The sequence below is a fragment of the Pipistrellus kuhlii genome, unplaced genomic scaffold (genome assembly GCF_014108245.1).
Source record: "Pipistrellus kuhlii isolate mPipKuh1 unplaced genomic scaffold, mPipKuh1.p scaffold_m20_p_3, whole genome shotgun sequence".
Taxonomy (NCBI): Eukaryota; Metazoa; Chordata; class Mammalia; order Chiroptera; family Vespertilionidae; genus Pipistrellus; species Pipistrellus kuhlii.
In genome coordinates, this window is record NW_023425529.1 from 105,491,275 (window position 1) to 105,518,683 (window position 27,409).

At 39.0% G+C, this 27,409-nt stretch overlaps 1 protein-coding gene across 2 annotated transcripts in view; it reads right to left on the reverse strand.

Moving 5' to 3' along the window:
- Window positions 1–27,409, reverse strand: part of FOXO1 (forkhead box O1) — a 104,087-nt gene that overhangs the window by 31,743 nt on the left and 44,935 nt on the right. The window lies entirely within an intron of this gene.

Consider the following 27,409-nt stretch of genomic DNA (forward strand, 5'->3'; position numbering starts at 1 on the left):
CATAGACAGTTTGGCAGCAGGCGAAAATCGAGGGCACCTTTCTCTCAGAGGTGCTCGCAACAAGTACTGAAGGACCCTGAGTCTCAGGAGTCGCATAGGGCGGGGCTGACGGAAGCCAAGGCTGTAGGCTCCACCCTGAGACCCCGCCCCATCAGGAAAACTGCAGGCGAAAATGCCTAAACCAAATAGATCACAAACGAAAGAAATGGAGGACAAAAAGCGGCTGGATATAGAGTTCAAAACCACACTTATAAGGTTGTTCAAGAATCTCCTAAAAAAGGCCGATAAAATAAACAAGATCTATGAGGATATGAAAAGGGATCAACTAGAAATAATAAGGGATCAACAAGAAATAAAGAATACATTGTCTGAAATAAAAAATATTTTATGGAGTCCTAAAAACAGAATGGAAGATCGCAAGAATCAAGCCAAAGATTTGGAACATAAAGAGCCAGAAGACACTCCTCCGCAGACGCAAGAAGGCCAGAGAATCCAGAAAGTTGAAGATAATGTAAGAAACCTCTGGGACAACTTCAAGCGAACCAACATCAGAATTATGGGGGTCCCAGAAGATGAGAGAGAGCAAGATATCAAAAACATACTGAAAGAAATAGTGACAGAAAACTTGCCCCACCTGGTGAAAGAATTAGACTTACAAGTCCAGGAAGCGCACAGAACTCCAAACAAAAGGAATCCAAAGAGGACCACACCAAGACAAATCATAATTAAGATTCCAAGAGCAAAAGACAAAGAGAGAATATTAAAAGAAGCAAGAGCAAAGAAGGTAGTTACCTATAAAGGAGCACCTATACGATTGTCAGCTGATTTCTCAACAGAAACCATGCAGGCCATACGGGAATGGCAAGAAATATTCAAGGTGATGAATAGCAAGAACCTACAGCCAAAGATAATCTATCCAGCAAAACTATCACTCAGATTCGAAGGTCAGATAAAGAGCTTCACTAATAAAAAAAAGCTAAAGGAGTTCATCAACACCAAACCAGAATTATATGAATTGCTGAAGGGGGTTCTTTCAGAAGAGAAAGTAAATAAAGATAAAAATTATGAACAACAAATACGTAACTATCAACAAGTGAATCTAAAAACCAAGGAAACTAAAAAAAAAAAATCTGAGGAACAATATTAACTGTTGAATATAATAGAATCAGAGGTATGGAAGGGGAGTGAACTGTTTATTCTTGGGGAGAGGGGGATGTGGGAAGAGACTGAACATAAACTGTACACCTATGGATGAGGACAATGGGGGGTGGGGAAAGGGCAGAGGGTGGGGTGAGAAGGGGGTGGAAAGAAACATTTGTAATAATATGAACAATAAAAATGTATTTAAAAAAAAATGTTACCACAATAAGGACACCCAGGAACTTAGTCAGGATCCTCCCTTTTCTTGCTGAACTTTTCCAAAGCACTTAGCAACATGAAATACTTCACATTATACATATCTAATTACTCTATCTCCCTCCTGCTGGGACTGTAGACTTACGTGGTGTCAGTTTTGTGAATGTTCTTTTCTTCTGGGTCTCTAGTCCCCAGGATGGTGCCTCGCATGTACAAAATATTTAGTACACATTGACTGGGTCCATAAAAAGGAGATATAACGAGAAAAGTCTCTGCATATTCGTGACATGGCTACTTTTTAAAATGTAAATTACTTTTCATCCTGGCTTTGATGTCTTTAAGAGCTCCAAAAGAAAGACAACTTTTCTGCAAAGACACGGAACCTCGCTCTGGTGCACATCGGATGAAAACAGCTCATAAGGAAGGCCTTTTCGCTCAGTGACATCTGTGAAATCCTACTTTTGGAAAGAGTTTCCTATACATATTTAACCTTAAGTTAAAATCATTACAGATATTTCTCAGTGTGACTGCACCATCTTCCCAATCACTTTTTTGTTTAACAAAGTCTTCTATGGAATCATAACTCCTTACATCATTCCCATGGGCTGCAGGTTGTATGTTATCTCCCAGGGATAGCATGTAACTGAAAACCATGGCAAAAACTATTGGAAATTTTTGGTTGCTATAGCTTAATAAGTTAACGCTTTGAAAGTAGATTAAATGAAAAAGGTCATTATTAGGCTGGCTGAATTCTCAAACTGACATCCTCATCCCTCAACATTATGCATGTTTCACCCTTCCAAACTGGGTACTCCATAGTGTGCATCTCTATCTCATTTAATCCTCATGATACTTTCACCTCTTCCTTCAACAGCTCTCAGATTATTAAATTCCAGACAAACTAATTTGAGGACCTGTGTATCTGCCCTCCATTAAAACAACAACAACAACAAAAAAAAAAACTCTAGCCTGTTTGGCTCAGTGAATAGAGCACAGACCTATAGAGTAAGGGTCCCAGGTTTGATTCTGGTCAAGAGCACTTATCTCGCCTGCCAAATCCCGGCCCTGGTCAGGAGTATGTGGGAGGCAACCAATCAATGCATTTCTCTCACACTGGTGTTTCTGTGTCTTTCCCTCTCCCCTTCCTCTCTCTCTAAACGTCAATGGAAAAAATATCAAGTGACAATTAAAAAAAATATATCGAAACTCAGGACATAGCCCTGGCTGGGTGACTAGGGTGGAGCATCCTCCCATACACCAAAGAGTGGCCGGTTCAATTCCAGTCAGGCACATGCGGGAAGCAACCGATAGATATTTCTTTCTGTCTCTCTGTCCATATCCTTGGGTGAAGATTAAAAACAATAACGACAACAAAAAAACACCTTAGGACATAGAGAAAGTTGCTTCTTTTGTAAACTAGACTTACAGTATCTTTCAAGGGGTTGCCTTAATTTTTAAAAGCAGCAGATCAATTCCAAAGATCCACAACAAAGAACACTGACTTTTTTAACAACAGTGAGAGGATGGAAGAATTACTACTGTTTGATTACTACATTGCTCGGGAACATTTTCTGAATAGTCCCAATTTTACAACTAGAACTATAACATCAATGACCCTGCCTTGGAAATAAGCTCCTGATGAACTAAAACTCTTGTCTTACACTTGTTTGTCTTCTGTAATATTTACCACATTCAGGACTTGAAAGTGTAATAACTGTAAAGAATCTAAGATATGCCCTTTTTTTTTTTTCAATTTCCATAATCTCAATTCCCATTTTCTGGCAGGTCCCTATTATCTTGCATGAAATATTGAAAAAGTGTATGGGAGCATTACTGTGTCTCGCATTATTAAACAATAAAAAAGGTACATGGCTTGTGGTATTACCAATCTAATAAGTAATAATTTCACAGCCTACAGAACAGTTATGTACACAAAACTTAACACTGCTAAAATATCAACTATGTCTCAAGAATCGAAGGAAAGATTTTTTATCTTGACTAGTATTTTACTGAATCTGAGATAGGGCATGTGGCAGAACAACTGCAATTGATAAAAGCTACAGAAACAGTCAAGAAGGATGACCACTCTCCATCAGATTTATGATTTAAAACCAGCAGACACCAGTGTGATCCATCTACCTTATTGGTACCCTCATTTATACTCACTATAATATTGAACACATCCAGGCTGCTGGGCCGAGAAACGGAAAGCCCATAGGACACAAAATGGAGACAGAGCTCCTGAGAAATCTCCACCCCTCCTTTCCTGGGAGGATCCTCAGTACTCCTCCCCTCATTGAATACCCTACCTCCTGATTAAATAAACCTCAATAAAGAAAGCAAATTTCAGCCCTAACTGGTTTAGCTCAGTGGATAGAGGGTCAGCCTGCGGACTCAAGGGTCCCAGGTCCAATTCCAGTCAAGGGCATGTACCTTGGTTGCTAGCACATACCTAATAGGGAGTGTGCAGGAGGCAGCTGATCGATGTTTCTCTCTCATGGATATTTCTAACTTACTATCCCTCTTCATTCCTCTCTGTAAAAAATTAATAAAATATAATAAAATAAAATAAAAAAGAAAGCAAATTTCAGTAAAGGGAGGCTGATCTGTCTTACTAGTGAAGAAGTGAGATAAAAGGAAACATTTTTGAATGAGACCATTTAAAATCTTAGACTCACTCAAAAAGGAGAGGTACTAAACTTTGGGTCACCCATATAACAAAGTAATTAGAAAGCAGTGAACTCCCAGCATTTCAAGTGGCAGTTTGCAATCATTCAAAGATGTTACTGTTTTCTACTTATGTGAAAAAGCTTAGCAAGATAAGTATACATGCTGCAAATAAATGCTATTACCACTGTATATAGTGTGCTTAAAATTTTAAGTTTAAATTTGAACCCTGGAAAGAAATAATACAAACTACTAAACGTCCCAACCTAAGAGCGGGTTCTATTTATACCACAGGTAAAAAACAGAAAAATTTTTGCCTAGCTGCTCAGTGTTGGAGTGTCATCCTATGCACCCAAAGGCTGCAGTTCCATTTCTAGTCAGGGAACATACCTGGGTTTCAGGTTCGATCCCCAGTTGGGGCACATGCAGAAGACAACCAATCAGTGTTTCTCTCTTTCTCTCTCTCCCACCCCCAGGTGATGATTAAAAAAATATATGAAAATTTTAGTTTTTACATTGTTTGCTAATCTTTACCCAAGAATGCTCTGAATTCCAGTAAAATCTATCCCAATATAATATAACAAAAGTCAGTATTTTGGATCCTTCTCTGCCGCTTAATTAGATGATTCATGGGCTTTCAAGTGAAAGTCAATTGGCGCTGAGATCATTTACATTTAATTAGACATTTTAAGCTGCCCTGTCCCCATTACAGAGCACTGCCTAATGAGGTCCCATTAGACAAGGGCTAACTTGAAACACACACACACACACACACACACACACACACACACACACACACAGTTAATAGTAAAATGATTCAAGATTTCCTAATTTCTCTGAATCTGGAAAGGATTTAGAGAATCTCCTCCCTAAAAATGGGGAGGGAAAGAGAGGTAATATTTCATAAAGGAGTGCCTTCTACTTAAAGCAGCACCAAGGAGTACAAGATGAAGGTGGGAGAAAAGGTGCACAGCAGGAAGAGGATAATACAAATAGTTAGTGGGCTTCTCTCTTCAATGGCACCTACATGAAATATATTTTAAACTTGGAATGTGGTTATGCTTTCTGTATTCTTAAAAAGGTCAGATAAATGAACACCTACTAGTTTTGCATAACCAATAGAGTATAAATGCAGCACAAAAAGAAAATTGAAAGAGTAATTAAGGGTTTAATAAATAAGTCAGACTTCGCTAGAAATGGCAAAATGCCCCTCAATGCTAAAGAGCTACACTTGAGACTTCTGTTCTTTAGGGCCCACCTCTAAAAATATAAGATTTTACCCTTGAAACAAGCTTTATAGAAAAGAAAAAAAGCTTCCATTCAATAAGGTTAACTTATAGAGGAACATGTACCATAAAAACCCAGTGCTTCGCATACTTAAACATGCACAGAAATTGCCGTGGCCTGGTCAAGTTCATCTTCTGGCTCAGTATGCCTGGGGGTCAGGCCTGAGTTTCCAACAAGCTTCTGGAGATGCTGATGCCACCAGCCCCGTCCACACACTGTGCTTTAAGTCACAAGGCCATAGAAGACATGAGGTAGGAACACCACATTTCAAGGTATGTTTATTTCACAACTTGGACTACTGGCTACAAAACAGTGGCATGTTTTTCCTTCTGCTGAGTAAGAGTCTCTGTGGAAATGTCAACATAATTTCTTTTGGGGGAGGGGGAAAGGTTACAAGTCCAATAAATAAGTAACGAGGCATTCACTATACGGCATAATGGTTATTTAATACAACAGGATTTGCTAGAAGCTTAGGGAGGAAAGTTTCAGCCTACCCATTTGTCACAACAAAGGGACAGACAGTAGAGGCTGGTAGAGTTATGGAAACTGATTTAAGTCCTCTTGAACCTGGCCAAATGAACCAAATGTTCATTTGCTAGAAAACTAATCTTTCCTTCCATATAAAAGAAATTAACACCAATTTTCTCTCAATTGGGCACTGTATTGTTGTTTTTCAGGAGTCCTGAGGCCTTTTTCTTTCTCCGCCCTCCCCACCCCCCAATACCCCATTAAAAAGCCTAGACCAAGACTATGAAGTAGGGCTGCTCTAACCCAGGCAAAAAATTAGTAGTAATACCTGACACCATTTCTTTTCATGGTCTTATGTAACTTGGTAGAAATTGAAGCTTTCTGAACACTATCTTACAGTCTTGTGGGCAGTTCTATATTTGAGGACTAAAACTTTTTTTTTTTTTTTTTTTAGGAAAATAATTCTTTTTTTTTATTTTATTTATTTTTTAATAAGTTTTTATTGTTCATATTATTACAAATGTTCCTTCCCCCCCCCCCCACCATTGCTCTCCTCCACCAGGTTCCCACCCCACCCTCTGCCCTTTCCCCTCTCCCCATTGTCCTCATCCATAGGTGCACAGTTTATGTTCAGTCTCTTCCCACGCCCCCCTCTCCCCTTTACCCCAAGAATCGTCAGTTCACTCCCCTTCCATACCTCTGATTCTATTATATTCAACAGTTAATATTGTTCATCAGATTTTTTTAATTTCCTTGGTTTTTAGATTCACTTGTTGATAGTTATGTATTTGTTGTTCATAATTTTTATCTTTGTTTACTTTCTCTTCTGAAAGAACCCCCTTCAGCAATTCATATAATTCTGGTTTGGTGGTGATGAACTCCTTTAGCTTTTTTTTATTAGTGAAGCTCTTTATCTGGCCTTCGATTCTGAGTGATAGCTTTGCTGGGTAGAGTATTTTTGGCTGTAGGTTCTTGCTATTCATCACCTTGAATATTTCTTGCCATTCCCGTATGGCCTGCATGGTTTCTGTTGAGAAGTCAGCTGACAATCGTATAGGTGCTCCTTTGTAGGTTACTACCTTCTTTGCTCTTGCTTCTTTTAATATTCTCTCTTTGTCTTTTGCTCTTGGAATTTTAATAATGATGTGTCTCGGTGTGGTCCTCTTTGGATTCCTTTTGTTTGGAGTTCTGTGCGCTTCCTGGACTTGTAAGTCTAATTCTTTCACCAGGTAGGGGAAGTTTTCTGTCACTATTTCTTTCAGTATGTTTTTGATATCTTGCTCTCTCTCATCTTCTGGGACCCCCATAATTCTGATGTTGGTTCGCTTGAAGTTGTCCCAGAGGTTTCTTACATTATCTTCAATTTTCTGGATTCTCTTGCCTTCTAGCTTCTGTGGAGGAGTGTCTTCTGGCTCTTTATGTTCCAAATCTTTGACTTGATTCTTGCGATTTTCCCTTCTGTTTTTAGGACTCAGTAAAATATTTTTTATTTCAGACAATGTATTCTTTATTTCTTGTTGATCCCTTATCATTTCTTGTTGACTCCTTATTAATTCTAGTTGATCTCTTTTCATATCCTCATAGGCCTTATCCATCTTTTCTAGGAAATTCTTGAAAAACCTTATAAGCGTAGATTTGAACTCTATATCCAGACGCTTTTTGTCCTCCATTTCTTTCGTTTGTGATCTATTTTGTTGTCGCATTTGGCAGTTACAGATGGGACCGGGTTTCAGGGTGGAGCCTGCAGCTTTGGCTTCTGTCAGCCCCGCCCTATGCGGGTCCTTCAGTGCTCGCTGCTGCTGGCGCCTCTGAGAGAAAGGTGCCCTCGATTTTCGCCTGCTGCCAAACAGTCTATGCTCTCCCACAATGAGCCCGGTATTGGGGTTCAGTTCAGTTGGAAGTGGAGTTGGAGGTGGCGTTCACAGCAGTCTGGAGCCCCTGTCTCCTTCCCATCAGGGCAATCCCGCGGCACAGCCGACCGTCCCTTCTCTGCACGCAGTGTGTGCGCCTCCGGGACCTCCTTTCGCCTCTCCCCGGGTTCCGCCTTACAGCCCGGCTCCCTATGGCTGAGCCTGAGTCCCCGGGGTCTGGCCCAGAACCGGGTTCAGAGCAGTCGGGGGCCCAGCACAGTCGGAGTTTTATCTCCTTTCCGCTCGGGAACGCCCGCCAGGCACTCGGCCTCCCTCCTCTCCGGCTCCGTCCTCTCCGCACGCCGCGTCTCCGTACCTTGGGCTTTTCCAGCTCCTCCGCGCCTCCTTCTGGTTTTCTCCTTGCTTCTCGCTGTAGAATTTCCAGTCAGTCAACCTTCCTGTAGTTCTGGGCAATGTCCGTTTTATATTTTAGTTGTATTTTATTGAAATTGTTGTGTGCGGCTGCGGCTAGGTGTTCACCTGGGCGCAGCCATCTTGGATCCTCCTGAGGACTAAAACTTTTAAAACTAGCCTTAGGATGTGACGTGGCTTTGGACATCTTGATTAAAATCCCTGCCATTTACTATATATGTGACCTTGGGCAAATTAAGCCTTCTAAGTTTGTTTCCTCAACTATAAAGTGAGAACAACAGCCACCTCAATAGCCACTGAGGTTAAAGTTCAAGAGCAGAATTACCACTTTTACCATTATGGCCACTTTTTCTCTCTGAGCCAGCCAATCCCAATTTGCACTGTACTAAACATGTGTCACTGGCTAGGCTGTGTTTTCAGCAAGCTTACATTTCAAACCAGCAGCATATGTTAAGTCATACCCACTTTTTAATTCTCGATTTCTACATACTCTTCTAAGCACTAGGATATTCAGGAAAGAAAAACTATAAAATGTACAGCCATTCTCTTCACCATCCCATGCCATTTCATAATTAATCTTCCCTCTGCCTTCCCTATGTGCTCTCATCATCATTTTATCTAAAGATATCACAGCACCAGCTCAGTACCTCAAAGAGTAGGAAGAGAGCCTATCCCCTACTTCCTTCTCCCCACTATGTGTTCTTCCTGATCCAAAAGTAATTCATCTCCCCCAGCATGTACACGTGTAAGTAGGAATGCACTGCCCTTTCTCTGCCAGTTAAGTACTGATCACAGGGGAAGGGAAACCATTACTTACAAATAAGTGTGATCAATACCTTGAAGTCCATAATCTTTTCATACGTATTATCTCAATCAATCCCAACAATAACCTCTGAAGGATTTAGGATTGCTATTCTTACTATCATTACAGATAACGTCACACAGGGTTTGATATTAGAGAAAACTTCATGGCCACTCAGCCTTTGTGCAAGTTCCCTCATTCTCTAAAGCAGAGATCTCCCCCAATAAGAGGGAGGATCTTTTTGTTATTTGAACCATTTACATTACACACGCTATTTCTAACAGAGACCACTATAGCCCACTTTTGTCAGTCTGAGCTGTGCCCCTCTAAGCCATTAGGATCTGTAAACTATAGCCTAACATTTGAGGCCCTTAACCACAGCTTTAAAATGGTCTCCCGTGTAGGAATGTAAATGGCAACACTGAGTCAAGGCTGAAGATGAAACCCCACATTTTCTCTTGGTGAACAGTCCTGCCCTATGAAGACCCTTCCCTTGAGTTTGCATATGTCTCTTCTGCTGATTCAGGGCAGACTAGATGCAGCCAGACTTGGAGCACGCATCCCAAAGAAAATCTGAGGACCCTGTTCACCAGTGTCACATCTCTGCCCACATGCCCTTCTTAGGCTGAATGGGCCCTTTCAAAGGGATTAGAGGTGAGCTACAAAATCTTCATTAAGTAATGTAATGATGTGTGTGTCTGGTACTTCAGACCCAAACAGAAAGGAGCCAGCAGACAGAGCCACATTCTTTCTGATACCCTGTGAAGCAGGTGGGTACTGCTTCCCCAACATCAAATTGTAGGATCTCACCTTCAGTTTGTAACTTGGATTTTTCTCGGTTTCAAGTAACAGGCTGACAGAGGTTAAAGACTGACAAGGTATAAAACCATCTTCTTCTGAGTCCAGAATATGACAAGTAAAAAGAAACAGCAGAATAAAAGAGGTTGCAGTTTCAGGAAAGGGGAATGGAAATCTGCAGTAAGTGGGAGAACAGAAATAGTGAAATCAGTTCTTCAAATGACAGCTATACAGCCTAGTAGTGGTTATTCTGGCAAGTACTGCTCACTGAATAGAGTGACAAATGGGGAAGGACTGTGTCTTGCTGGTGTTAGTTTAGTCTTTTTTTTAAAAAATTTTAAGGAGGAGCATTCACAAATGGTTCTTTCTGAGTTATTTCTAAAGTTCCTTCCCTAAAATACCTTTATAAATACTTTTTAAATAAACTCAAAGTTCTTGTCTTGCCCTTCATAATATCTAAACCTGAATATACCCCTAACTCCATACTACTCAAAGTGTGGTTCAGGGACCAGCACCACAACCTAAGATTTGGTTACAAATGCAAAACCTTAGAATTCACCCAGACCTACTGAGTCAGAACTTACATTTCTACAAGATCCCCACATGACTCATATATACATTAAAGTTTGCTAACCACCACCTCATAAAATGTCTTATTACTTAAAAATCATTTAGCTCATTTTAACAGCTCTACAAAGAAAGTCCTCCTTACAATAAGTTGTAATATGCTATCCCATAAGTCCCATTTATAAATGCTTCTCTGTTAGTTAGAACACACCCAGAAATAACTCCAATCTTAAGCTTATAGTGTAAATACTTTTTAAATAAACTCCAAGTTCTTTTTTTGATGTGTGCAAGGTTTGGGGGGAATTTTAAATCCATTACCAGCATTCTGTGGCATGCCACACTGCCACTATTTCTATTGACAGAAATGTAACTACAAACAAAAATAAAAGCAGGTACCCACATTAAGTCAACAATAGCAACTGAACAATAAGCATGGCAATAGGATTTAAGTGGAAAACATATCACAAAAAATTATCTCTAAGGCCAAATTACTTGCAAAGTTCATCTTGCTAGAGAATATCTACTATACAATCAGAATGAGAAAGACTACTTTCATCTATCAGTATTTCCCAAACTTTTGACACATGTGTACCCCTTCTATAATTTTCATAACGCTGAGTACCCCTCGTACTCATGAGAACGTAGAATTAGGCGCAGCTAAGCATGGTGCAGTGCATACCCCCACCAAACTCTGGTGCAACGCGTACCCCCACCAAACTCTTCCCGTACCCCTGGGGGTACGCACACCACTCTTTGGGAAACACTGATTCTAACTCAATGGTCGGCAAACTCATTAGTCAACAGAGCCAAATATCAACAGTACGACGATTGGAATTTCTTTTGAGAGCCAAATTTTTTAAACTTAAACTTCTTCTAACCCCACTTCTTCAAAATAGACTCACTCAGGCCATGGTATTTTGTGGAAGAGCCACACTCAAGGAGCCAAAGAGCAGCATGTGGCTTGCTAGCTGCAGTTTGCCAACCACGGATCTAACTTAGAAAGCTGGGATTTTCCCCCATGTGCCAGAGTCTGTGCTCAGCATTTTATAAATATTACAAGAGGCCCAGTGCATGAAATTCATGCACAGGTAGGGCCCCTAGCAGCTGCCAGCTGGAGGCTCCCTTTATTCCTCGCTGGCCCCTGGTGGTCAGCGCACATCATAGCGAGTGATGGAACTCCCAGTAGGTCAAATTCCCGAGAGGACACTTTGCATATTAGGCTTTTATATATATAGATCACATTTAAGCCTAACCATAAGATTTGTAAGTGGACACTGTTTTAGTCTATGTTTTACTGGAGTTTAACTCACATATAGCCAATCACTGATATCTTCTATGTATAACTTGATGAATTTTTACACTTGTACATGATCCCTGTAGCCACCACCCAGATCATTTCCAGCATCCAAGCAGGAGGCTTTCTCATGCCCCACCCAGTCAGCAGCCTGTTCCCCACAGGTAACCACTATTCTTGACTTCTGGCACATATACTAGTTTTGCTTATTTACTGAAGTTCATACAAATTGAATTTAGAATGTACCTTTTTGAGCCTGGCTTCTTTCACTGAATAGTTAGAGGGTCAGTGTGGACAGAGAAAAGGGAATGCCTTGCGGAAGGAACAGAATGAGTAAAATAACTAGGAGAGGAGAGTGCCTTGGGCACAAAAGGTAGGCTGGTAGAGAACTTTTTGGGAAGTTGGAAAGATGGGCTTTTCAGACGATGGGTGACCTTGAATGCCAGTAGAGTGTGTCTGAAGGAATGAAGGATATAATGAAAGTGGTATGTCAAGGAATTTGACAGCACAGCTTGCCCAGAGTAGAGTGAAGAAAAACTGGAGGCAAAGTGAGGGAGTGATCCAGGTGTGAGATAGAAAGGGCCACAGGAAAGGGGAGAGAGGCAAAACTCTGAGGGAGCCGCAATTTGATACTCCACTGTTAAGGATAGAGTTGAGGAGTTCTTTTGACTGGATGAGACTATTTAAAGAATGGTGGTAGTGCTATTCAAAAATAATGAAGTCAGGAGGGAAAGCCAGTTTTTGGGAGGAAGATACAGTTAAGGCAACAGTGAAATAGTTGTTTTGGTCAATAGCTAGTTGACAAAATTAATACTAAAGCTCAGAAGAAAAGATGTGGAGATATAGATATGGGAAACAAAGAACAAGACAGCAAGAACTGGCTCTGGCCAGGTAGCTCAGTTGGTTTGAGCCATCATCCCAATGTGCCAAGGCTGCAGGTTCAATCTCCTGTCAGGGCATATACAAGAATCAACCAATGAATGCACACATAAGTGAAACAACAAATCAATGCTTCTCTCTCTCTCTCTCCTTTCCTCTCTCTCTAAAATCAATAAATAAAATTTTAAAAAGATAGCAAGAGCTAAATGGAACTCCAGAAACCATGTGTTTGCATCAAAGCAATTGGCTAAAATCGGAAGAGAGACCACTAAGAAATAGCTCTGAGTACAGGACTGAACCTTGCTGAATACTCACATAAAAGGGGGGGGGGGAGGGGGGAAGAGTATGAAAAAACACACACGGGAATAAGATTAATAAAAAAACAGAAGATTCTAGCATAAATTGAATTCCTGCAATTTAAAGACACTTTTTCCAAGTACAACCATTATAAATGTTGAATTAGATTCTCTAAGAAAATACAAGATAACTTTAGAAGCTTCATTAACTTTCTCTAGCATCATCAAGGTGTTACTTTGCAAATTACTGTCTGGGTAGGCTAAACTTAGTAAATTATAGTTTGGGTAAAGTAAATAGTAGTCTAGTACTCTGAAATAGTTAATGGAAATTCCAACCCATCTAATTTACTCCTAAAAAGTGCTTTTTATATTCAAGGTTCTAATACAATTTGCCTATCATCAATGATGACTTAAAGGCAATCCACTACTTGGGTATTCAAATTTCTGTCCCAGTTGGATCTAATGGATTTTTATTTAGCCTCCCGAATCATGGTGATTATCAATCAATCCAGTGGTGCATCCTCAAGAAATCCACTACAAACAAAAGCTGAACACAGACAGAGAAACAGAAAACCTGAGATCAATGTCTGGACAATATGGTTTTTTGAAACATGAACCTGAGATGGGTTCCACCTGTGTATTCAAGTATCCCACGGACTGAGATTATAACACAACCCCCCATTTTTCTTCTTTGCATTCACCTTTCTCCTTCACCAGACTAGCACTTTCACCACATGACAGTCATTGAATTTGTTAAAACTGAGTTTGGGGGAAATATTAAATGAGACTCCTTTAAGATGAAGCATCGTTGTTTTCTCTAAATGAGGACGACAGATAATATTTAAAAAGGAATTTAGCTTTAACTTGAGGCTAGTTTTTACGGGCTCAAGTCACTTCCAGTTGTGCTGTCAACAATCGTATTTTATATTATTTCCTGATTGAACTCACTCTAGTAATTAATACATTAAGCATCATGTCAGTCACCAGTGACTGACACTATACTTTCCCTCCAGACAGGTCAGTCGCTGGTGCCACCAGCATATCGGTGAAATCGGGTATCACGGGCTAAACGGAAAAGAAGACAAAAGAGACTTGGCGCTTAACTTGTTAAAAGCGAGTTGGCAAGTTCTATTCATAGCATTTAGGAGTGATTTTTTTTTAAGTACAAAAAAAAAAAAAAGCATGGAAGCATTGATAAAGCAGTAGTTTTGTTTCATTAAATAAATATGGCTAAAAATATGGCTGTTAATTGAACTACTGAGATAACCTTTTCATACTATATGTAAATCAAATCTTCACCCTGTACTCTTTAAACTTATACAGTGATATGAATTATTTCTCAATAAAACTGGAAGGAAAAGAAAAATATAGCTGACTCTTTTCCCTATTTTTCAAATTTCCTTTAAGGATATTTTAATTAAAAACATAAATACAAATTTAAAGTCAAGTTTCCTCTCATCAAATCTCCTAGCAAATCTGAACAAATCAATCTACCAAACTGCCCAACACACTAAACATTGATACTTCACTATAATATGACTTTGGAATTCCTATTAAAATTCTCAGTGGTTAAATGGCTTTTTTTTTTTTCCAGACTGCACTTTTGGTACAAGTTTTCAAAAATGTTATTCTTACTCTGATATTCTTTTGAAAAAGAGCAATAACTAAGTATATCTTTCTATAAACAAAGTTTTAAGATAATACCTTCATATGATAAATACTATAAAATAGAAATATTACCAAAGATCTTCAGTTCAGATCTGGTATAAAAAAAATTATACCATAGAAGATCTATCTACATTGTCAAATATTAGAGATGTAAAAACAAGGTAACTGGAACTCTATGGAGGTATGTATGTTATTGTTAATAATGAAATTATATTTATACTAGAGGCCCAGTGCATGCACTGGGGGGAGTAGGCACGTGCGTGGGGGGTACCTCAGCCTGGCCTGCACCCTCTTGCAGTCCGGGAGTCCTCTAGGGAATGTAAGCCGGCAGTCGGACATTCCTCTCACAGTCTGGGACCCCTTGCTCCTTACTATCCACCTGCTTGCTGCTCCTTACCACTCAGCTCACTCCTCCTTAGTGCTACTGCAGAGGCCAGCTTCTGGCTGAATGGCACTTTCCCTGTGGGAGCATACTGACCACAAGGGGGCAGCTCTTGTGTTGAGCGTCTGCCCTCTGGTGGTCAGCACTCATCATAGCAACTGGTCGTTTTGCCATTAGGTCAATTTGCAAACTAGGCTCTTATTATAGAGGATAGCTTTCAGAGCCAAGAGGTGTTTGGCTGAAATCACACAAAAAAAATTCATATATAAATCTTAGCAAAAAGATAAGCATTCTGATTTTCTTTTGGATTTATTTTCAGTTTCATATGGAAGGAACAAATTTTTAAAACTTTGTTTTTATTAGATACAAATTAAATAACCAACTTATGCCTTAATTGTAGGTAGGTTATGCTTCCTCTCCTCACTTTCTGAAGGTGAATCTTAAAAGAAACAGAGACATGAACAACCAAGGGACAGTGAATTTGAACATATTCTCTAGCATTTAAATTACTCATTTGCAAAATAACTAAGCCCGTTGTACAGAGAAACTTTCAAAAGGAATATATATGAGATAAATAAAAGCTTTCAAAGGAAATTTGAAAACCTTTCCTTCTCTTTCTCCCCAGTCTCACTTTTGAGGACCAAAAAAAAAAAAAAAAAAAAAAAAAAATTAAGTTCAAAACATAGAACTCATTAATACAGATGTTGGGGATTAAATGTGGAGGATGGGGAAAGATGTACAAACAATGTACATGAAAATATCCCCCATACACACATACACACATACACACACACACACACACACACACACACTTTGAATGATTGAAAACTCATAAAGTTCATTTTTAAAACTTAAAGAATCCACAGAAATTAATAATATTTTTTATTTTTTTTGTCAACACGTTTTCAAACTGATGACAGTTCTAGTCCTGGTCCAGGCACTGCTGCTAACGTGAAGCAATAGAATCACAAACACCAAGAATCATTTCAGCCCAGCCTGTGTGTTTAGTGAACCAGGAAGTTAGGGGTTCAATTCCAGGTCAGGGCATATACCCAGGTTGTGGGTTCAATACTTGATTGGTGTATAGAGGTGAACAACCAATGTTTTGCTCTTTCTCTCTCCCTTCTCTCTAAAATAAATTTTTGTTTAATTAAAAAAAAAAAATCCTTGGTTGAGGGTTTTTTTTAAATGTTCTTTTAATTTCATCCCAACACAATGCATTCTATCAATAAGTATGATTTACACAGCTACCTTTGGCCACTGAGAAACAAACATTTTAAAGCTTTCCCAGGATTTGTGCCAGAGATTTGGGAGTATATTAATAATATTATCCTTTTTAGTTGAAACATGTAAAGTTGGTCCTAAATGCAAAACAAAACAAAAAGCCATATTCCCAAGCTATATTACTTACATCTATTTGATAAGCAAAATTTTCTTTTATGTCATTTACACTACCAAGAAATTGGTACAGAGTTCAAGGTCCCAATCAAGAGGAACTTTATATGGAATGAGTAAAGAATGAATGTGAACACCACACACACACTACACACTACACACACTAACACCCACTCACTGCCTCCTCAGTCACTCAATAGCTACACCACTGTAAGTCTCTCAACTTCTTACCATGCCTATGCCTTTTATTTGCATTTTAGACTTCTCCTAGCACATGCTTAAGATAAATCTGTAATTTCAATATCAGGTAATGAGGAGAAATAGTCTATATCCCAAATAAAGGTTAGATGTGCCTTTTGGCAGTCAATGTACTTACTATCATTAGAGGTTAAAACATGTTTGCTATTTAATCCAATCCAATCCAATTCAATCCAGACCAAAATCCCAATTGTTCAAGTAAAAATATTAAAATACATAATTAAAAATATTAAAATACATAAAAAAATATTAAAATACAAAAGAACTTGTCTTTCTTATAAACCCATAGTGCATTGTTACCAAAAATTTACAATTTTTATTTGAGAGTGGAGGAATCTCCCTAACCACTGCACAGCAATCAAACTACAGAATTCTTCCTGCTTTCCCTTCATCTTGTATAGGGTATGATCACACCTAACTTATCAGCAATTTTAGTATTTCCAAAGTGTTTGATTTAGTTTTCCTATAGATAATTACTTCATTGCTATTTAATGGGTTCACTTAATATTTAATTTTTATTAATCAGGAACACAAATACAACTGCACAAACATGTTTGAAAAAAACACGACTTCCAAGAGAATTACAGACTAAATTAACGTACTGAGGGTAGCTTAGGCAGTCAGAGCCACAAAGGGTGCTTTATGAAGAGAATAGAGACAAGGGTGTGAGATGGTGAAGCAAATGTCAACTAAGAGCACTGCTAGAGTAGATGCTGGCGTTACCACCAAGATTATCCTAAGTATTTGTGTGCAAAAGGGAAGACTACACACAGGACAATTTTTAAAAATGATTTATGTTGAATGTGATAGAATAAGCCTAAATTATTCCAATTTCCACTAACAAACAAAATGAAGACTTGCCACTCAAGGAACATTTTAAATGTGTAAGAGTTGAATGTTATTTGTTCTTACGTCTTCTGGGAAATCTGAATAGTGATATTACATAAGTACTAGAGGCCCAGTGCATGAAATCCGTGCACTCGGGGGGAGTCCCTCAGCCCAGACTGTGCCCTCTCACAGTCCAGGAGCCATCAGGGGATCCAACTGCTGTGGCAGTCGGCAGTCGGACATCCTTACTGCTTCCACAGTGGCGGGAGAGGTTCCTGCCACAGCCACTGCACTCGCCAGCCATGAGCCCGGCTTCTGGCTGAATGGAGCTCCCTCTGTGGAAGCGCACTGACCACCACAGGGAAGATCCTGCATTGAGTGCCTGGCCCCTGGTGGTCAGTGCACATCATAGCAACCCGTAGTTTCCCCATTTGTCAATTTGCATATTAGCCTTTATTATATAGAACTAGAATTTTTAAAACATGCAATATCTGATTATTTAGTCAGGGGCACCAACCTCTTTTCCCTTTTACCAGATAAAAATAGGACAACCGATAATACAACAATAGTCATCTGGTGTGAATGCCCTGTCTTGAACCATAAATATTAGTATATAGGTCATACAGTTGAGTTGCATCTTATTGGTCGTGTCTCATAATAACGTTGTGTCTGCTTGGTTAAAGCTTGGTACCAGAAATCCTTATATGTAAGTATTGACACCTGCTTTTTTTTTTTTTTTTTTAAGTCACTATGGAGCAAAGGGGTAGATAATTATTTTTTATAAATCAAAATTATACCTGTTTTTTGTCAGATTGGCAAAAAATACAATGTGTTTATTTTGTGCTGCAAATTCCAATAATTAGTTTATGTGTGCCATGAGAAAAAAAAAATAGTATATGTACATGGACTGAATAATAAGAAATTCCAAAAACATGAGAGAATAGAAAAAAATATTCTGACATGATAATACAGTGGAACTTAAAGAAAGGCAATGTCTACTTAACCAAAACACTATGGAACCAGTTTTACCAATTGTTAGATAGCAAAAATTGAAGGTCAAAATGACCTTGCTAATTTCCCACATGATGTATCTTATTCATTTGTTCCAAATATGCTCTTAGTTTTAAACATAGCAAGTTGACTATTTACCTAATTGAGGTTAGATCACCATTCAACACCGAGATTATACCACACCCATCCTGTCACCTGAAGCTATCTAACCTAAAACAGACTCTTTCAAAGAATAGCAACATTTCAGAAGTAGTACACCAGCTTCTGTCAGCTTATGCAAAGGAAGTTTTAACTGACCACATATCATGCTCTTTGTGTGTGTGTGTGTGTGTGTGTGTGTGTGTGTGTGTGTGTGTGTGTAAGAACAGGGAAGACGACAGGGTACCAAGAGACTAAGGAAGGCTGTGGAAGTGACTGTCCACGCCAGACTCTCTACTTGGCAGAGTCCCCCTGGCCCTCCATCCTTTCCAAGCCATACAATCAAATTAGGGTCCTTCTCCCCCACTTCCTAAAAAACACATCTCATTACATCCCTGACCCTGCTTAAAACTCCTTGGTAGCTTTCTTTCCATCAGGTAAAGATCAAGTTTATGCAAGGCTCTCAGACCTAAACACTGCATGACTCTGTTAGTCTTACAAAATAAACTGTGTCATTTCATGTTTCCTACAGGCTTACCATAAATCCCTCAAATTTCTTATGAGATCTCCCTGTCCCTCCTGACCATAGGTCACTGTTGCCTCCTGCATGTTCCCCTTGTGCTTTGTCCATATTTCTGTTAGAGAGAGAGACACGAAGTGCTGCAACTGCAAGAAATGAAAAACTGGAGGACAGTGACCATTTTTCCTTTCCTACATCCTCAGTGCCTAGCAAAATGCTGGAGACACAGCAAGGAGTCAGAGTACATGACATCTATATCAATGTTGCAATCTTTGGACTACTGTAACACTGCAAATCCCCAGCTACACATCCTACTCACTAAAAATGAGCCCTTGAAAACCCACATTCTCATTGGAGATGCTTTTAGGCTATTCCCTCGCTAATTTCCCACGTGAGACATCTTACTTCATTTATCCCAAATGTGCTCTGCTACACATCAGGCACTGTTCTAGGCACAATGGATAGGTGGGTAGGTGGGTGGATGAACAGGAGGAAGAGGGAAAAATAAAGCTAGGTATTGTCTCAACTCTCAGGGAATTTAGAGCCTACTGGAGAAGTCTATAATCCCAAATACAACATTCAGTAGTCAGTATCCCTTATATAACACATATATCATAAGTCTCTATACATCTAATTCTTTTATTCTCAGCCACTATTTGATCTCCTTTGGCTCCTAAAGTCATTTCTGTTGTCTTTGGATGTTTTACATCATTCTGACACTTGGCAACATAAGGTAGACTGGAAGGGCCAATAAATAAAACCTATATTTACAGATAGGAAATGGAATCTAAATTCTAGTGGCAGAAGGAACTACAGCGACAGAGTAGTCCAACTCCTTCATAAGTGACCCAAAACAGAGAGACAAATTACGTGAACTGCCTGGGGTCTTCCAACATGTTTCCAGCTGAACAAGTTTAAAATCCAGATCTCCTAAATGTCAACGCCATGCTCTTTCCCTCTCTCTTGGCCATTACCTGATAGTAAGGTGCTCATGATGTGTGCAATTAGGTCCAAAGTCATATGAAAAGCTGAACTGGTGTTTCTTGGGGCAGAGGAAATGACAAAACCAAAGGCAACAGGTTAGTACCATATAATCTCATAACCAAATGCTTCCTTCAGCTGCTAATATTTTTAGCATTTGTGGTAAATAGAATTAAAAATGGTCTCAATTGTTCCCATGTATTTATTTTCCATGGCCTCTGGCTGGCTGAAGTACTTCCTTTCCCCTTGATTTCAGGCTTATTTTGTGACTTATGTGACTTATTTTGGCCAATGGGATGCTAGTGAACCAGTGAGCTGCCCCAGACAACTTCGTGCAGTACATGTGAGCAAAAAATAAATGCCTGTAAATGTATAAGCCAGTTGTTATGCAGCAAAAGCTGGCTGACAGAATGTCTTATCTTCAAATCAAGAATGCATACTTCTGATTATCTGTCACTGTTGCATCCCCTCAGAGTATTAGCTCCCTGTTAAAATAGCAATCCGCTTACTCTTTTTTATTTATGTTTTAATAATTTTGAGGTCTTATTTTATTTGAATTATTCTCCCAAAAGAATAGGATTCCAAATTAAAATATCACCCAAGTGCTTTCCTGATTCTGAAGGTATTTTGTAAATGGGAGAAAAATATATCCTTTTGGTATCACCTCATGAAATGTCACCTTCTCCTTTCAAAGCAGTAAGATTTGTCACAATCACTGTTAATTTATTAAAGATTAATTTTCAGCTTATGTGATGGATCCTACAGATAGGTGAGAAGTATGTGTATTTTTTAATGCAGATACTAAAGATTTTTAAAAGACTCTGTCAAAACTCTAAACTGAAATAAATATCAAAATACAGATTTTTAAAAATCTTCTTAAAGGTCCACTAAACATAAATGTCCTTCATTTAGCCATTTTCTTATTCCAGTAGATAGCTCAATGTTGTTAAAACTAGTCTAATTTAATTAATTATCATTATCTCCTGTAATTTTTTAACTTCAGTAGACTTGAAATAAATTACATTTGGATGACAAAACACATTCAATAAAGTCATCTGGAGGATGGAACCAAACTGAGAACCTGTTTATTTTCTTTCTGCCTTCTGTGGCAAGGTTAATTTGTTTCCTTTCTTTATTCTGTCTTATAAAATGAATAGGATAACATTATTTTTGAAAGTATACCATTTCCATGTTTTTATATATCAGTATACACAGTATCATATGCCTGGTGTGTGTACAAAATTATGCATGAATACAGGTTTAAAGGCATCTATCTTTTGATGCCCAAACAGCTGGTGATCTTCTTAGGAAAACAAAGGCCGATTTGTCCATTTTGGACTCTAGTTAACCAGCATTTGACCAGGAAAACAAAGTTCAACAATCCTCCCTGTTTTTGAACCAAAAACCAGTAGAATAGCATGTTTTCAGGGAAGATTGGATTAGCAAATATTGAAACTGATATCTGAAGATAGTCTTCAGGGGGAAAAAATCCCTCAGGACCAAGGGTTCTTAACATAGAAGAACTTAGTGACTGTAAGGGTAAAAAATCATATATTTTTATTTTTACTGATCTCTCGCCGAAACTCAGCATTTCTTTCAATTATGAAAACTGGTAATGCAATACAGTATTAGCAGTACTTGTGACTCTCACACCAATGGAAGTCTGATATCTTCACAGTACAGCTGTCATAAAAAACTCAAAATATTATTTACTTGTGATGAGTATTTACCTCAAAATTAAATTGACTTGCTATTAAATCTTATTATTTTAATGTATTGATAAAGAAGCGCTGAAACCGGTTTGGCTCAGTGGTAGAGCGTCGGTCTGTGGACTGAAAAGTCCCGGGTTCGATTCCGGTCAAGGGCATGTACATTGGTTGCGGGCACATCCCCGGTAGGGGGTGTGCAAGAGGCAACTGGTCGATGTTTCTCTCTCATCGACATTTCCAGCTCTCTATCTCTCTCCCTTTCTCTCTGTAAAAAAAGCAATAAAATATATTTTTACTTTAAAAAAAAAAGCACATCTATTACTGTATGACAAATTTCACTATAACTAGTTTTCTTTGCAATCACATGTGTAGCTGTTAACTATCAGAGTGGGGAGAAAGACACGCATACTGGGGGAAGAGAGAGAAGATAACAACATATATGTCTATAACTGCAAAATTAAGAAATGGTAATTATGATGAGCCATCTGTCTATTTGGCACCATCTAAAACTGGCAAGCAATAATTGTACAACAAGGGGGTATTTAGTGTGTGAGGTTTAAGACATTGTGCCAGAAAAACCTAAAGTATCCAAGTTGTTAAACATTGTAATAAGCAGGTAATCCTAAGCCTAGCGTCCCAAGTTTCTGCCCTAACCTGTTCCTTATGATTATGATTTTAAAACATCCCAGTGTCAGCAGGTTCACTGTGAGTCAGACCTGAAATAATAAATGGCTTATTTTCCATCCTGATGGAGGAAATACATCATGGCTCTTTGTGGCTTACTTAACTGAGGCTGTTTTTACAGGAAAATATAAAAATAACTAAGTCATCCCGCCTTACCATTTTTATTTTTATTTTTTATCAACAAAGCTCTATACTACAATTCACTTTGAAAAGAGAAAGTATGTTTTCAATGTAAGCTATAAAAACAATACCTCATGAACACTTGGAAGGGAAAATAATATAAACAGAAAGAAATTAAGTTTTGACCAACAAATACAAGGTTGGTCAAGATAACCAATTAAATGCATTCACTTCATCAAGATAAAGTACTGCTTAATTAAACTGTCAACCACATGATAATGCTGTTAATGATAGCCAAATTTTTAAAACCTTTTGTTAAAGTTGCCAGGATTTATAAAATTACATTTACTTATACAGAAATATACACATTTATTCCAGAAACCCACGTCTTAATTATCACAAGCTCTCAACCAGAAGTGAGGGGAAAGTGACATCTTCACCAAAAATGAATGCTTAGCCAATGACATCTGTACTTCATATGGACTGTAAAATGCATCGTGTCTGCAGATAAAATAACTAGAATGAGTGAGCAATATAGACAGAACAGTTTGTTCTGTCTTGCTATTTAAACATATTCTGCATGAACTTAGGGCTTCTAAAAACCACTGATTACACGACTTCAGAATGTACCCAAAATTGTGCAACAGTAGATTCTGTACATTTAAAAATAAAAATGTTTGGTAGTGATGACATTTTTTGAAATTCTCACCTGAGGATATTTTTTTCCATTAATTTTTTTTTTTAAGGGAGGGAGGGAAACATTAATGTTGAGAAACCCATTGGATTAGCTGCCTCCTGCAAGTATTCTGGGGACTAGGCATCAAACGGCACCCCAGTTACACACTTTTGACTAGGAATCGAACCCCAACCCTTTGGCCGCCAGGCAGACCCTCTAACCATTGAACCACACCAGCCAGGGCTAAAAATAAAAGTTGTTTGAACAAGACTTCATCACTGTAGCCAATATTAAGTATATTGTATATATGTCAGTGTATGACTAAGGAATTTAGAATTATATATAAGGTTCTCAGTGTATTCTTGTAAGAATACACTGAGAACCTTATATATAATTTGATGACCAAAAACAATCCATAACTCTGCTGACATTATTATGCTGAATGAAGCCATCATTCCATCCTATCTCCATGAAAAGGTGCTGAGAGGTAATAAAATCTGCTAGAGCCCTGACCAGTGTGGCTCAGTTGGTTGGCCATCATCCCAAGCACCGAAGGGTTATGGGTTCAATACCAGGTCAGGGCACATACCCAGGTTTCAGGCTCATCCCTGGTTGGGGGAGTGCAAGAAGCAGTTGATTGTTGTTTCACACTCGCATCAATGTTTCTCTCTCTGTTCCTCTCCTCTAAAAATCAGTAAAAAAAAAAAAAAAAAAATCTTAGGGGGAAAAAAACAACCCTGCTAGAAGTTCCCACTGACTTACTGCCCATTCCTTTCTCACTTGAATCTTCTTACTGCCCCTGAGCATAAATGGGGAAATGAAAAAAGAACACATAAAGACAAACAGAAGTTGTATTTGGTGGTGTTTTCATTTTCAAGAACTAATGAGTTTTAAAAGGCAGAAACTACGCCCTCAAGAACTATCTCCCTCCTGCCATCACAGCTAGTGTTTTCAATCGTTTAATAAATAAAAAACTGGGGGCAAGATTTTAACCTGCCTAATACAGGAGTTATCCAAGGACAGGATCCATCTAGTTAGGCTCTTAGAAGCCACTGAACTTAGAAATTCCAATTTGCCACCATCCATTTATTAATTGTCACACAGTGGAGACCCCAAGTCTCATGAACAAAATCTTCCATAAGGTTCACCACCTCTTTCATAAGGTTCTATAAAGATCAAATGGCACAGAATATGGCAGACATGCAGCACACCACAGACACTAAAATAGCAAAAGAATGTTCCATTTATGTAGAAACAGATGTTACAGAGTCTCCATGAATCTTTAAAATTAAATATCAGGATCACACTTAAGGTTTTCAACCTTAAGGGGGAAAAAACAGAAGGGATTCTTTTTTTTTCTTTCTTTTTTTTTATTAAATTATTTCTGTGTACATATCTTACCATTGCCTAAGGGATTCTTGATATATATGTGTGTGTTACACATGCATACACACACACACACACACACACAAATATACAAATATACACACATACACAAGAGCAAGCATATCTATGGAGATTTCTTTCAAAAAGTGAAATGACCCTACAATTTCAATGGCCAAGAAATTTTTAAGTCTTAGGCACAAAAACTTCTTGTCTGTTTTCTTAATTCCATTAATGGTATATCAGTTGATCTCAATTTTTTTTTAAATATATTTTATTTGATTTTGTACAGAGAGGAAGGGAGAGAGATAGTTAGAAACATCGATGAGAGAGAGTCATCGATCAGCTGCCTCTTGCACACCCCCTACTAGGGATATGCCCGCAACCAAGGTACATGCCCTTGACCGGAATCGAACCCGGGACCTTTCCGTCCCCAAGCCGAAGCTCTATCCATTGAGCCAAACCGGTTTTGGCTGATCTCAAATTTTAACGGCAACATTTTAAAGAGGAAATGACCCACAAATTTTGTTTTCCTTTTCCCCATACTTTTTCATCAGAAACACAAGGGCAAAGAACTAAATTTTTACCAGCCACAATTTTAAGAAATCTGCTGGATGATCCCAAGTATTTGAACTTTTGAGACCTTGGTTAAAAAGAACACCTAATGCACATAAACTCTTATTTCTCCAATAGGATTATCACTAGGGCAATGAAACATAGTCAAAGTGTCCTCTGGCCTAACCGGTGTGGCTTAATGGTTGAATGTCAAACCTATGAACCATGATTCGATTTCCAGTCAGGGCACATGTCCAGATTGTGGGCTCAATCACCAGGAAGCACCCAGTCTCTTTTTCTCTCTCTCCTCCTTCCTCTCTGAAATCAGTAAAAAAGAAAAGTATCCTCTGTTAGGGGTAGCAGGGTCTGTGTGAGGGACAGCTAGAAGGAGAGAGCATACAAGGTCAGTGGCCTGTCATCTCTCTCTTCCTCAGATACAGAAAGATGTGCATAGTTATATGTGGTTAAGAGGACTCCTTCCTTTACAATCTGCTTCTCCAACCCTTCCCAATCTAAACCAATTCTTCTTTTCAGTTTGGTGTTTAAAGAATAGAGAGTTACCATACACAGAGGGACTTTAAGTCTGAGACTTTAATAACATCAAGTCTACAACTTCAAAGTTGCAGTTCCAACAGCAATGTGGCTCCCATCTGTAATATGAGTATTACTGTATATAGTAGTCTGATTTAAGATCTTGACATGTGTGTGGGCAGTGTGGCCAAGTCACAGACACTATGAATTTCCTGCCTCTTCCTAGGTTGAGTTTAGTGAGGCATCAACATTTAAAACAGGTCCCCAAAGAGAAAAAACTTTGGGTCACTGCACAACCACCTGATGACTGCCTGGAGCTCCACTTTTCCAGATGTATCGTCTTCCATCTGGATCCCCTAACAGGACTGACAGAACAGAAATTTCAAGTTGGACCTTCATGGCTGGTACCATTAAATGGCTCATTTTTTAAGAGCTTTAACAGGCAGAAGAGAAAGTGTGCCCAGCTTCCCCTTAAGAGAAAAAAATAGAAATAAACTAGCACACAACTCAGTATTTGAACAAGAGGCAGTTACCTTTTCTCTACCATAGTATTTTCCAAAGGTGTTTTCCAACAGTTCTAGTTCCTGATTTCAGTGGCCACTCTGTTTCAGGAATAAGAACAAAATTCAATACAGAGACAAATGCTGGTAAATCCCAGGGAACTAACCTGACGGCAGTGGGATGTGTAGGTTCACCCAACCCTGCCAGGATGCTTCAAAAGCCAAACTGTTGGATATATGCTTGGCCCACACTGTCCTGTCTCCTGCAGTGGCTGAAAATATGGAGGCTGGATACATATAACCACCAGGATGTGTATTGACTATGAGCTAAGTGCACTTTAGAACGGCAAGAGCACTACCGGGAATACGACCCTACGTTTCAAAGAACACTCCTGCAACATGATGGCACATATTGAAGTCATCTGAACATGCTACCCAGAAAGTAGCCTATAAGACTCAAAGTCACTGGGTTTATAAAAGTTTTGAAAATATAATCAGTCCACTTCATTTTACATTTAGGAAAACTAAGAATAGAGGGACAAATCTTCATGTAGAGGATTTTGTTGCTGAGAATGATGCTGGAAGAATTCAGTCAGTGGGACAGACACCAAGGCCCTGGACGCTGCAGGAAAAAACGTACACATCTAGCAATACCCATTACCTGGTGGCCAGCCTTCCAGCAACCTCAGCTGTTTAGTACACATTTGAACTGCTTGAACAAATAGTGAACCAGAAAGTCAGGGTCAAAGACAATGATAAAAGCAGAGTGCTGATCACAGAGCACAGAGACACCCCTGCCTCAGACCCTAAGCTAGAGTCCAATAGATTTAAACTTTATATAAAATTAGAGGCTTAGTGCACGAATTTGTGCACCAGTGGGGCCCCTCACTCTGGCCTGCAGGATCAGGCCAAAACTGGCTCTCTGACATCCCCCAGATTGCAATTGGGCATAAACCAGGCTGACGGACCCAGCCAGGGAGGGATGCTGGAGGTTGGCCAGCCAGAGACAGACCGTAGGAGGACTCCAGAACATGTCCGGCCTGTCTCGGTCAGTCCTGATCGGCTGGACCCCAGCAGCAACCTAACCTACCAGTCCGAGCATCTGCTCCCTGGTGGTCAATACACATCATAGCAAGCAGTTTAGCGTCCTTCACATATCATTAGCATATTATGCTTTGATTGGCTGAACAGCTGATGGGATGAACGGACACTTAGCATATTAGGATTTTATTATACTATCTAATAAAAGAGTAATATGCAAATTAACCATACCTCCACTGCACACAAGCCACACCCACCAGCCAATCCGGAGCAAGTATTCAAATTAACCAAAACAAAATGGCTGCGGCCATGGAGTGAGCAGTAGGCTTGAGT